At 47.7% G+C, this 13289-nt stretch overlaps 1 protein-coding gene across 1 annotated transcript in view; it reads left to right on the top strand.

Moving 5' to 3' along the window:
- Positions 1–13289, top strand: part of DMC1 (DNA meiotic recombinase 1) — a 398321-nt gene that overhangs the window by 372286 nt on the left and 12746 nt on the right. The gene's annotated exons all lie outside the window — the stretch shown is intronic.

Raw genomic sequence — 13289 nt, 5'->3', positions numbered from 1 at the left:
CAATTCTTGTTCATCAAATGATATTTTGTGAACTAGGTCATTCTTAAAATCGATGAGATTTTCTTCAGCCATCGTAAGACATGTATCTCCATGGTTCACGAATGGATTGATGACCCACTCATACTCTTTTGTTTCAAGCAAAGGAAAGTATTTAGCGAATGATGAAGAGAGATTTTCCAATGTATTCTGAATTTTGTGAGTTATTGTGCCTTTGTGTGAAGATGCAACAATACCTGGGAAGGAATCAAGCTGTGAATTGTTAGTCTTCTTAATCCACAGTTGCAACTTCTTGTACAATCCCTCTGGAGGCTGAACACTAGGGTTCTTGCATTCTCTCCAGCCTTGGCTGCAGGGCTCACAAACAATTTTTGTCTCCTCCCTCTGAGTACACCTCCCTGGATACTTCCCATGATGTTCAGTTTCTTCCTGCAGCCTTGCTGCTGGGTTCTTGTATCACGTGGGCCGCGAGGAGGGTGAGGCGTGTGCAGATCCCACGTTCCCCTCCTCCTGAGAGGCCTTAACTCCCTCCAATTTAACTGGAGTTGCAATTGCTGCATCCGGGGCACCTAAACATGGCACAGATGGTGCTTTTGCGAAACGCAAGTGCAGCTCCGGAGAAAAGTCTCATAAGTCTGCTTAATCTTTCGAGATCTGAAACCGCCAGTGATGTTTTTCCCCAGAATTTGTGGATATGAGGTATCTGGATTTTAAAAAAGGGCTTTGCCTGTTTCTCCCATTCAGTCTCCAGTACAGCACTCTGTTTCACCTTTGGATTCCAGCATGTTGATTTGTTCCTTTGCTGGGATGCCAGAAAGCAGGCGGCCTGTCCCCGCCGTTGCGTATGCTTCAGTGTCTGTGCCTTTGCTGTCACCAGTTTCTTCGACGGAATCAGCAGACGTGGCTAATTTAGTGGATCTTGGTGATACCCAGAACAATGGATTCCGAGACCTTGTGGATGACCAGGCAGTGTGCCGGCTCTTCAAGGCTAGCTGCTTGTCCAACCTTATTTCTGGGTCACTGTGAACATGGAATCTGGATTCAGAACACGTGGTTCAGGCAGAATGTCCAGTGATGAGTTCTAAGCCACTGCTGTCTGTCACCTTGCAGGACAATGCAGATTTGTCGGAAGTGCTGTTAGAGATCTGGGAGTTCCTGGAGTATCCCCTTAAATGCGCTAGGGCCATGGCAAAGTTGTATCCATGACATCGGAATTCACCTAGCATCTAGTCCCGCCAACAGTGGTTTCGGCTGTGGCTCAGGTCACTTTACCCTCGGATGGAGGGGTTGTCCTGAAGGATGTTCAGGACAGAAGAGTGGATTTTGTTCTCAAGTGTCTTTTTGTTTCCGCTATGGCGGGAGTGCGAGCTGAGGCGGACACTTCCTTTGTGACCTGGGCATGTCTCATCAAGCTCCGCCGAGGGGGTTATCCTTCGTGTCCTCAAATTCCTGGTCTCTGGGGGTGATTTATTTGGCAGGCGCACACTATGACATCTTGAAAGTTTTTTGCTAAGCTGGGAGCTTATTCAGTTTCCACTCAGCGAATGCTATGGATTCACCAGTAGTTGGGTGCTTCTTCATCTAAGCCTACGCTGAGCAGATTACTTTATAAAGGTTCACTCTTGTTTGGCCAGGATTGGATGACCTTATGGCCAGTGTTCAGGACTGTAAGCCTGAGGTGCTTCCTGGCTCTAAACCTTGTCTGCCCAGGGGTGCGAGACAGATGGATTTTCATCCCTACTGATGCACTGTGATCCCAGCGATAGGACAGCATTTCGGAGCTCCCTCCAGACCTTGCTTTGGAGGTACAGCATGCCAACAGTCTTCCAACTCCTGTCCTGCCCCTCCCAAGAGAAAATTATGGCGCCAAGTCTCTGGCAGGCCCCCCTAGATCGGGGGCGGCTTTTGACCTTCCTTCCGGAATGGCAGAAGATAACTTTGGACCAGTGGGTCCTCAAGGTGCTCAGAGACGGCCTTCTACTGCAGTTTTTCCGACCTGCACCAGACTTCTTCCTGTCTTCTCCTGTGAGAAATCCAGGCAGAGCCAGCAAGTTGCACTGGTTGCTGGATCTGGCAACCATAGAGTCTGTTCCAAAAGGAGACTTGGGCTCCGGGAAATACTCGATATACTTCGTCGTGCCATTGAAAGACTCCGAAGATTGCAGACCTATTCTGGCCCTGAAGGCAGTGAATGCCTTCCTGCGGTCCGTGTTTATGGATGGAAACGGTGCGTTCCGTTGTGGCCCCAGTGGCACCTGAAGAGTTTTTGGCTTCCTTGGATCTCACAGAAGAGTATCTCCACATCACGATTTTTCTGTATCGCAGGAGGTTCCTGAGATTTCACATACTCGGGAGACACTTCCAGTTCGCAGCGCTTCCCTTCGGGCTGGCATAGGCGTCCAGATCCTTCACCAAAGTCTTGGTGGTGGTGGCTACCCATCTACACTCACTGGATGTGCTAGTACATCCGTACCTCGACGACTGGCTGATCAGAACTCCCTCGCTGGAGGAAGACTGCATGGCGGTACTCCAGGTAGCGCATTTGCTGGAGAGTCTCGACTGGGTGAACAATCTCATGAAGAGCCATCTCAAGCTGACGCAGGACTTGGAGTACCTGGGAGTCCGGTTCCATGCGAGCCAGATCCAGGTGCTCCTGCCGGAATCCAGGAGGCTCAAGCTTTGGAGTGCCATTTGGAACATGTTAGCAGTTCCAGCCCCGACGGCCTGGCAGTTTCTGCTGGTCTTGGGTCTCATGGGGGCAACCATGGCTGTGATTCCCTGGGCAAGAGCTCACCTCCGTCCTTTTCAGTTGTGCCTTCTGAATTGGTGGAATCCTCAGCGGGATGCACTGGGGGTGCAGTTGCCTTGGTTGGTGACGGCACGTAGTAGCATGCTGTGGTGGTTGACCCCTGTTACTCTGAACAGAGGTCTTCCTCTGCGAGTCTTGGTCTGGATGCCCCTGACAATGGACATGAGTCTCTCTGGTTGGGGAGCAGTTTGAAGATCTGTGCCGGTCCAGGGCAAGTGGACTGCGCTGGAGAGCAGATGGTCGATCAATCGACTAGTTGCGAGCGATCCATCTGGCTTTGCTGAGATTTCGACAGTTTCTCCATCGGGAGGCCGTCCATGTGTTCTCTGATGTTGCAACGGCTGTCGCCTATGTCAACCGTCAGGGAAGCTAAGGAGTCCTCTACTGAGCTTGGAAGCTCGAATGCTCTTTCCTGGGTAGAACGGCATCTGGTGGGCTTGTCCACAGCTCATGTGGCCGGAATAGACAAAGTTCAGGCAGGCTTCCTAAGTCTTCAGATTCTGGACCGGGGGACTGTTCCTGTATAGGCTAGCATTCGAGTTGGCTCAGAAGTCCTTGGTACACAGACCTTGTGCGGTTGAGCTCAGAGAAGGGTCTGTGCCTTCCTTACCATGGAGGTTGTTCACACAGCAACCTCTAGTGCTTTAAGATACAGACCACTTTGGTCTTCCAGCTTGACGTTTGACCGTGCGGCCTTGACAGCTAGGGGCTACTCATCTGCGGTCTTAACTATGCTCCTTCAGAGCACGAGGTAATCCACGGTATTGGCCTACACAAAAGCCTGGAGGGGCTTTTCGGCTTGGTGTGCGGGGGTACAAGTTGATCCCTTGGCACCTTCGGTGGCACATGTTCTGGACTTCCTACAGGCTGGCCTCAGGAAGGGTCTGGCTGTTTCTTCTCTCTGGGTCCAGATTGTGGGACTTTTGTGTTTGGGTCCCTCTTCTCTCAGGGGTTCGCGGGCGTCTTACCCATATGTTATCTGCTTCTTGAGGGTGGCGTGGAGGCTGAGGCCTCCTTTGCAACTGCCTTGTCCTATGTGGAATCTAAGTTTGGTTCTCCGTTCTCTGGCTCATCCGTCCTAGGAACCTCTGGATAGGATTTCTCAGAAGGACCTTGCTGTCAAGTCAGTTTTCTTCATTGCAATTACCTCTGCATGGAGAGTGTCAGAGCTTCAGGCCTTGTCGTGCAGAGATCCTTTTCTCTACTTAACGGAGTCTGCGGTTATTTGGAGGACAATGCCTTCCTTTCTCTTTCTCCTGAACGTGGTTTCCTCGATCCATGTCAACCAGGAAGTGTGGCTTGTCTGCCTTTGATACATCTGGCTCCATGTCTGAGGACTGTCCTTTACGATCTCTGGATGGATGACATCTCCTTTTGAGATGCCTGGAGGCCGTGTTTGCTTCAGTCTGTCAGACCATCTCTTTGTCTTGGCAGGCCCCATGAGCTGGTGTCGGCCTGCAGCCAAGGCTCCCATCTCTAGATGGATCCATGTTGCCGTTTCCACAGCCTCTGTGTCAGCAGGGGGGGAGGGAACCTCCCCTTGGGGGTGAAGGCTCACTCTAACAGAGGTCTGGCTTCCTCACGGGCTGGATCTCTTGCAGTATCGCCTGTTCGGATTGGTAGGGTGGCCAGTTGGGCCTCTCTTCCTACCTTTCCCAAGTTTTGACGACTTGATGTGGCGGCTAAGCATGATTTGGCTTTTGGGGCTTCTATTCTGATGGCGTGCTCACCGGGCCCCCCCCCCTGAGAGTTGGGACTGCTTTGATATGTCCCTAGTGTTCAGCCTCCAGAGGGATTGTACAAGAATGAAAGATTAGGTTTCTTACCTCTGCTAATCTTCTTTCTTCTAAATCTCCTCTGGAAGCTGAACACCCGCCCATCTATTCTGTCCAATTCGCAGGTCGCCTGTTCAGTAACTGGTTAGCTGGATTTTTGTCATTTGATGTAAGGTTAAGCGGTTAGAAGTGTCTCTGGGTGGGGCTGAGCAGCAGGAGCTCCCCCATCCCCTAACAGGTGGCTCAGGGCCTGGTATGTGACAGCTTCAGAATCCCAGAGCTCCGTGGGTTTCATCGGCTTCATGGAAGGAAGGGAGGGAGAGGGGAAAGTAAACATCACCATGGTGGGCCTGTGTAAAACACTAAACAGGCCGGATATGGACGGCGGGCCATAGTTTGTCCATGTCTGTTCTAGTGCCTGCTTAGACCTAGGACCAAATACTGCCTGTTTCTGGCATCTAGAATAAAGACTGTTTGGGGCGTGTTATGCCCTATGGAGAATGGGACTTGTGTTTGGGAAAAGACTGGGGAAAAGCCTAATTGCTTTCTTTGAAGAACCCAAACTTATAAGAGCCTGTGAAGAAACAGGCTCTGCACTACTGTTTACTTGAATGCCTAGAGTGTGGTCTTTCTGTCCGTCTGTCCGTTTGTGCAATTCTTCTCCTGAGCAAGCTGCCACACTCTTATCACAATGTGATTATGTAAACCCTTCACATTTAAAGATATGCATTTAAGAACCATATAAGGATAACTCTGATTCTAGATATACAGGATAATATATATTCATATTCATCAGAAGTAAATACAGACATAATAGCATGACTGTTTGGGCATTATGTGTGCTAACAATATCATGAAACATGTTAATACAACTGGCAAACCACAGCGGTAGCTATCTCAGTGTGATTTTAACTTGCCTTGCACATATTCATATAATTGCTTTCATTATTACCTGAAGCATATTCATGTTTTGTCTATTAGACTAGGATAAACTTTTTCAAGATAGTCTACCAAATCTGCTGGTGTAGAAAAAGATTTCATAATGTTGTAGGTAACTCTTAAAATGGCAGGATAAAACATTCTATACTGCGTACCAGTTTGCTTCAGTTTGGTCCTGTATTCAAAGAGTTGCTTCCGTTTCTTAGCATTTGGCTTACTTAGGTCTGGTACCATCAAAATTGTGTTACCCTCGTATTTCAAAGGTAATTTTATCTGAGCTTCTTGCATGATTTCTGTTACTTGTGAGTACCACAATAATCTCGCCACAATGGATCTCAGATACTTCATTTGTGTAGTTGCTTTCTGCATGGGCACTCTATGCGCTCTGTCTGTTTCAAGCTCATATTTAAATTTGATGCCAAGTAACTTATGAAGCATTGATTTCAAGAACATTACAGTATTGCAGCCCTCTCTTCCTTCGGCAACTCCAAGGATTTGGATGTTATTTCTGTACGATCTATTAATGTCTTCAAGATCCTGCTCTAGAATCATGATTTTTTTATTTGTTTTTGTATCATTGTGATATTTTCATCTGCAGTGACGATCTTTAATTCTGCAGTCTCCATGTGATTGTGAAAGGAGTATAATTCAGATTTAATGGTGACAATTTCATTTTTAATGTCTTCTGTATCTTGTGTTCCTTCCAGGAGTTCCCGCATGCTACATAGTTCACCCAGTAATGCCTTCAAAGCTTCTTCGTTTTTGTTGGACGTTGATTGCTGTGGCAAAACAGGTTCCAAATTAGGCGTTTTCCCAGTTTGTTTGTTGCCATTATTGTTAGGTAGTTGTTTTTACCTAGTACTTCTCCCAGCGAAGTTTATTATCAGCAGTATTTTCAGTTTGTTTCTACCAGAGCTCAGCTTCTAGGCTGCCTTGTTCTGCAGTGCTCGCTAACACCCCCTCATATTAAATGTATCTGATTGTGCTAGCGCCAGTTCCAGGCCTTGTATAGACTCTGGACAGCGGGAGGGTGGCAGAAGGAGGAGGGCTCTTCATTGCTGGAGTTAGCTTGGAGTTGCCCGGACTATGGGGCCACCCTGGCTGACCCAGAAGGCATAGGGAAGGGGGAGAGTATGGCGCAGTTGTTAAAGCTACAGCCTCAGCACCCTGGGGTTGTGGTTCAAACCCACGCTGCTTTTTGTGACCCTGGGTAAGTCACCTAATCACCCCATTGCCCCAGGTACATTAGATTGTAAGCCCGCCAGGTCAGACAGGGAAAAATGCTTGAGTACCTGAATAAATTTATGTAGACTGCTCTGAGTTCTCCTGGGAGAACAGTATAGAAAAATGAAAAATATATAAATAAAGTGGAATGGAAGGAAATAGGGAGAGGAGATGAGCATGGCTGAAAGGGAGAAGGAAAAGGGGAAAAGATGCATGTGGATGGAGGAAGGGAGGGGAATGAACTTGGGATACAGGAGGGAGGGAATAGAAAGGGAGACTTGTTGGGCATGAGTGATTGAGAGGGAAAGAGAAGGTGCACATGGGGAAAGGAAGAAAGAAGAAAATTGTTGGGCAGAGTGAGAGAGAGAGAAGAATGAGGTAGAAATGCATGAGGAAGAGAAGGATGAGAGGGATAAATGTTGGATATGGTCATGAAGAGGAACAGTAGGATAGACTGAAGGGGAGGAATGTTGAACATAGTGATGGAGGGAGAAATGTGGCATGTGCTGGAGAGAACATAAGAACATAAGAATTGCCGCTGCTGGGTCAGACCAGTGGTCTATCCTGCCCAGCAGTCCACTCACGTGTCGGCCCTCAGGTCAAAGACCACTGCTCTAAATGAGTCCAGCCTCACCTGCGTACATTTCAGTTTAGCAGGAACTTGTCCAACTTTGTCTTGAAACCCTGGAGGATGTTTTCCCCTATAACAGATTCCAGAAGAGCGTTCCAGATTTCCAACACTCTCTGGGTGAAGAAGAATTTCCTTATATTTGTATGGAATCTATCCCCTTTCAACTTTAGAGAGTGCCCTCTCATTCTCCCTACCTTGGAAAGGGTGAACAACCTGTCTTTATCTACTAAGTCTATTCCCTTCAGTATTTTGGACGTTTTGATCAAGTCCCCTCTCAGTCTCCTCTTTTCAAGGGAGAAGAGGTCCAGTTTCTCCAATCTCTCATTGTACGGCAATTCCTCCAGCCCCTTAACCATTTTAGTCACTCTTCTCTGGACCCTTTAGAGTAGTACCGTGTCCTTCATGTACGGCGACTAGTGCTGGACGCAGTACTCCAGGTGAGGGTGCATCATGGCCTGGTACAGCGGCATGATAACCCTCTTCGATCTGTTCGTGATCCCCTTTTTAATCATTCCTAGCATTCTGTTCACCCTTTTCGCTGCCACCGCACATTTCACAGATGGCTTCATCAACTTGTCAATCAGAACTCCCAAGTCTCTTTCCTGGGAGGTCTCTCCAAGTACCGCCCCGGACATCCTGTATTCGTGCATGAGATTTTTGTTACCAACATGCATCACTTTACACTTATCTACGTTGAACCTCATTTGCCATGTCGATGCCCATTTCTCAAGCTTGATTATGTCACGTTGCAGATCTTCACAATCCCCCTGTGCCTTCACTACTCTGAATAACTTCGTATCGTCCACAAACTTAATCACCTCACTCGTCATACCAATGTCCAGATCGTTTATAAAAATGTTGACGAGCACGGGTCCAAGCACCGAGCCCTGCAGCACCCCGCTGGTGATGCTCTTCCAGTCTGAGTATTGTCCATTTATCCCCACTCTCTGTTTCCTATGCTCCAGCCAGTTTTTAATCTACGCGAGTATTTCACCCTCGATTCCATGACTCGCAATCTTTTGAAGTAGTCATTCATGTGGAACCTTGTCAAATGCCTTCTGAAAATCCAGATAAACAATGTTGACCAAAGATAACACCGGGGGTTAGCCCAGAAGGCAAGACACAGCATGGAGGGAGAGAGACAACAAAGGTAGGGGGAATGCATTAATTTTTTTTATTTAGTGATTGATTTACATCTGCTGTTTGTTAAGAAATCCATTTGTTTCTTTTCCTCTGGGGTTATACTGCTTGCAAAGTCTTGCATCTTAGGGTTTGTTTGTAAATATTAGTACTTTTAGTTTTTGGTTCTGCATTTGCATGGGATTATCTGTTTTCTGGTAGGAATGAATGTTGAAAAGCATACAATGTGCTTTGTGTATTTTAATTTTGTGGTTAACTATTATGTATTGTTAATACAATTATATTGTGTGTTTATATAAGAAAAATGAATGGAAAAAATGGTGTTACAATTAGTACTATTATTATGGGGTGGGGTCTGGGGTGGAGATTGGGTGGAGATGGGCCCAACTTAGCCCAGTGTTCTTCAACTGCCAGTCCACAAAATAATTATTTTATTTCCGCTGGTCCATAGGTGTCAAAAGGTTGAAGAACACTGCACTAGACAATGTTACAACTAGAACTGGACTAGGTTTTCTGCTTGATGCACCATTCATCACAAGGAGCCTCAATCTATCTCCTTGTTTTCAGTTTGAATTACCTGTTGCATTTATCTCAATCAGGTCTCAAATCCACATCCATTCGAGTCCATCTCAGTGCAATTGCTGCTTTCGATCAGCCTATAGAAGGGAAGCCCCTTTCTGCTCATCCTGTGGTTTCCAGATTTATGAAAGGACTTTTCAATGGCCAGGCAAACAGCCTCCAGTGGTTTGGGATCTCAATGTTGTTCTTGCTCAATTGATGAAACCTTTCTTTGAATCAATGGCTTTGGCTGATCTCACATGTCTCACCTGGACAGTGGTTTTTCTCATTGCTTTCACGGCTGCTCGCAGAGTCAGTGAGCTACAAGCTTTAGTAGCGGACCCACCTTTCACAGTCTTCCATTATGACAAGGTGGTCCTCCGTACTCATCCTAAATTCTTACCTAAAGTGGTTTCAGAATTTCATCTCAACCAATCCATTGTACCTCAACCAATCCATTGTTTTTCCCAAAGCCTCATTCTCATTCTGGAGAAACAGCTCTTCATACTCTGGACTGTAAGCATGCTTTGGCTTTCTACTTCCAAAGCACTAAGCCACACAGATCTGCTCTTCAACTTTTTGTCTCCTTTGATCCAAACAAGTTCGGACATCCAATTTTCAAGTGCACCATCTCCAAAGGGATGGTTGCTTGCATCTATTTCTGCTATGCTCAGGCTGGACTGCATCTACAGAGTCAAGTCAAAGCCCATAAGTCAGAACCATGGCAGCATCATTTGCTTACCTTAGATCTACTCCTATTGAGGAAATCTGCAAAGCTGCCTTTTCATCCTCAGTTCATTCCTTCACCTCTCATTATTGTCTGGATTCTTTTTCCAAACGGGATGGCCATTATCCCAGGACAAGCAGGCAGCTATTCTTGACTGATGGGTGACGGCACCGACGGAGCCCCGGTACGGACAATTTTAGAGTGATCTCACTCTAAGAACTTTTAGAAAGTTCTAGCTCGGCCGCACCGCGCACGCGCGAGTGCCTTCCCGCCCGACAGAGGCGCGCGGTCCCTCAGTTTCTTAGTTTCCGCGGAGCTAAGAAGACGCGTTTTCAACGGCTGTTGAAATTTTTTCTTAACTTGCCTTCCCGCTCGCGTAAACGTTTGATTTCTTTAACCTTTCTTTTATTTTGAAAAAAAAAAAAAAAAAAAACAACAATCTTACATTTTTTTCTTCAATTTCGGTTTTTCCCTGGCGGGGCCTTCTGCCACCATCGAAGCCTCGGCCTTCGATTTGGCGGAAGCCGTTTTCCCTTTCATGCCCCCTCAACCGGGTTTTAAAAAGTGCCAGCGGTGTGCTAGGCCTATATCTCTCACGGACCCACACAACTGGTGCTTGCAGTGTTTGGGTCCTGAGCATCAGGCCTCTTCTTGCACCCGCTGTGCTACTTTAAAGAAAAGAACTTTAAAAAATCGCTTAATTCAACAGCGTTTGTTATTCGGTGCCGAGATGTCCGACCCCGTTCCTTCGACTCCGGCTTCGGCACCGCTTCAGTCGGCACCCTCGTCTTCGACGCCGCGTGATTCCACACCGGCATCCCAACAGTCAGGTAAGCCGGCTAAGAAGCCTTCCCCGCTGGAACGTCTTCCGGCCTCGAGTGCAGTGAGCCCAGTCCTGCCGCCGGTTAGACGCCAGCGGAAGCGCTCCGCCCCTATTGAGGTGAGTCCCTCGACATCGGGCTCCTCATCTCCGGGGCGTAGAGCGGCACCGCAGGTACCGCAGAAGAAAAAAGCGGTACCGGTGCCATCCCTCGATGACCGCATTACGGCCATCCTTCATGTGCAGCTTAAGGAGCAATTAGAACGACTCCTTCCTGCTATAATGACACCGAACCTTCCGGTGCCAGTCCGCACCGAGCCATCGGTACCGGTTGTACATCAACCCGTGTCGGTACCGGTTGTCGAACCTGTCTTACCTGCTTCTACTGTCTCGGTACCGCTTCACCTAACTTCATCGGTATCGATGCCAGTCCTTGCACCGGAGCCGACAGCTCACCATCAATCGGTACAGACTTCGGCACCGGTGCGACCGATAACATCGCCTGACTCGGTATCGATGAGGTCGGGTAAGTCGGTACGCAAAACCCGACACATGCAAACATCGACACCTGAGTCTCGGGACCATTCTTCCCATGTCAGAGACCCTGATCTGTGGGGGGACTCAGAGGAACCCTTTCTTTCTGAAGGAGAATGTTCCTCAGAGGAGGAGGATTCGGCTCTCCCTGACCCATCCTCCAAACAGACCACTTCCTCTTTCTCCAATTTCTTGAAAGAGATGTGTGAGTCTTTGTCCATTCCTTTGGAGGCTGAATCCAAAAAGTCTAAAGCTTTTTTGGATGCCCTTGATTTTGATCAGCCTCCAAAGGAATTTTTGAAGCTTCCCCTTCATGACATCTTGAGGGAAACTTTCTATAAAAATTTAGAGACTCCTTTAACTGTTCCAGGGGCCCCACGTAAACTGGATTCTCTATACAAGGTAATTCCCATTCCTGGGTTCGACAAGCCTCAACTTCCACACGAATCCTTATTTGTCGAATCCACCCTTAAAAAGACTTCAGGAGCCAGTGTATATGCATCTGTCCCTCCTGGCAGAGAAGGAAGGGCCATGGATAAATTCGGTAAGAGGCTCTACCAAAACGCTATGTTAGCAAATAGAGCTAGTAATTATGCTTTTCATTTTTCTTTTTATTTAAAGCATCTCCTTACCACCATGGCTTCCTTCGAGAAGTATCTTCCTTCAAGAAAACATCCATCTTTTCACTCCTGCTTGTCGTCTCTATTCCAACTTCGTAAGTTTATGGTTAGGTCCATATATGACACCTTTGAACTTACATCCAGAGCGACAGCTATGTCGGTGGCTATGCGCCGTTTGGCCTGGCTTCGGGTATCCGAGCTTGATGTTAACCATCAAGATCGGTTAGCCAACGCCCCATGCCTAGGGGATGAGCTCTTTGGGGATTCCATGGACTCTACCACCCAAAAGCTCTCGGCTCATGAGACGCGCTGGGATACCCTGCTCAAGAATAAAAAGAAGCCTCCTCCACCAAGACCATACAGGCAGCAATCGGCTTATCAACGCCGTTTCACAGCCCGTCCATTGCCTACCACTGCTCAACAACCTCGACGTCAGAGGCAACAGCAACGTCAGCCTCCCCGACAGCAGCAACAGCAGCAACCTGCGAAACAACCTCCTCAGCAGAAGTCACAGCCCTTTTGACTTCATTCTCCGCAGTATAGCCAGTATCCCTGTTCCTGTTCTCCTGCCTCAACCAATAGGAGGTCGACTTTCTCTGTTCTTCAGCCGGTGGGAAGTAATCACTTCGGACCAATGGGTCCTCAACATCATCCGCCACGGCTACTCTCTCAACTTTCAGACTCTCCCACCTCAAAGCCTGCCAAAAGAGTCTGCTTTGAACAGTCCTCAATCAGCCCTCCTTATTCAGGAGGTCCGATCCCTCCTCCTTCTGAACGCTATAGAGGAAGTTCCTCTAGATCAAAAGGGGCAGGGATTCTACTCCCGTTACTTTCTAGTTCCCAAAAAGACAGGAGATCTCAGACCCATCCTGGACCTTCGCGATCTCAACATTCATCTAGTAAAAGAAAAATTCAAGATGCTTTCTTTAGCCATACTTTATCCCCTTCTAAATCAAAACGACTGGCTATGCTCCCTCGATCTCAAAGAGGCTTACACTCACATACCGATCAATGTAACCTCAAGACCATATCTCCGATTCATGATCAATCATTGTCATTACCAGTACAAGGTGCTGCCCTTCGGTCTTGCCTCATCTCCAAGGGTATTCACCAAATGTCTCATTGTGGTGGCGGCTTTTCTGCGCTCTCACCACCTGCAGGTATTTCCTTACCTGGACGATTGGTTGATCAAAGACACTTCTGCCCAAGCGGTCCTTCTGGCCACCAACCAAACCATCCAGTTTCTGCAACTTCTGGGATTCGAGATCAATCTACCCAAATCTCATATCATTCCCACTCAGAGACTTCAATTCATTGGAGCGATCCTAGACACACTCCTCATGAGAGCTTTCCTGCCATCCAATCGGCTTCAGACCCTTCAGTCTCTATGTCACCAGGTACTTCCTCTGCCGTCCATCTCAGCAAGACAAATGATGGTGCTCTTGGGACACATGGCATCCACAGTTCATGTCACACCTCATGCCCGTCTTCACCTGCGCACTCCTCAATGGACCC

Source organism: Geotrypetes seraphini, chromosome 2 (assembly GCF_902459505.1).
Source record: "Geotrypetes seraphini chromosome 2, aGeoSer1.1, whole genome shotgun sequence".
Taxonomy (NCBI): Eukaryota; Metazoa; Chordata; class Amphibia; order Gymnophiona; family Dermophiidae; genus Geotrypetes; species Geotrypetes seraphini.
This window is presented reverse-complemented; position numbering and strand designations above follow the sequence as displayed.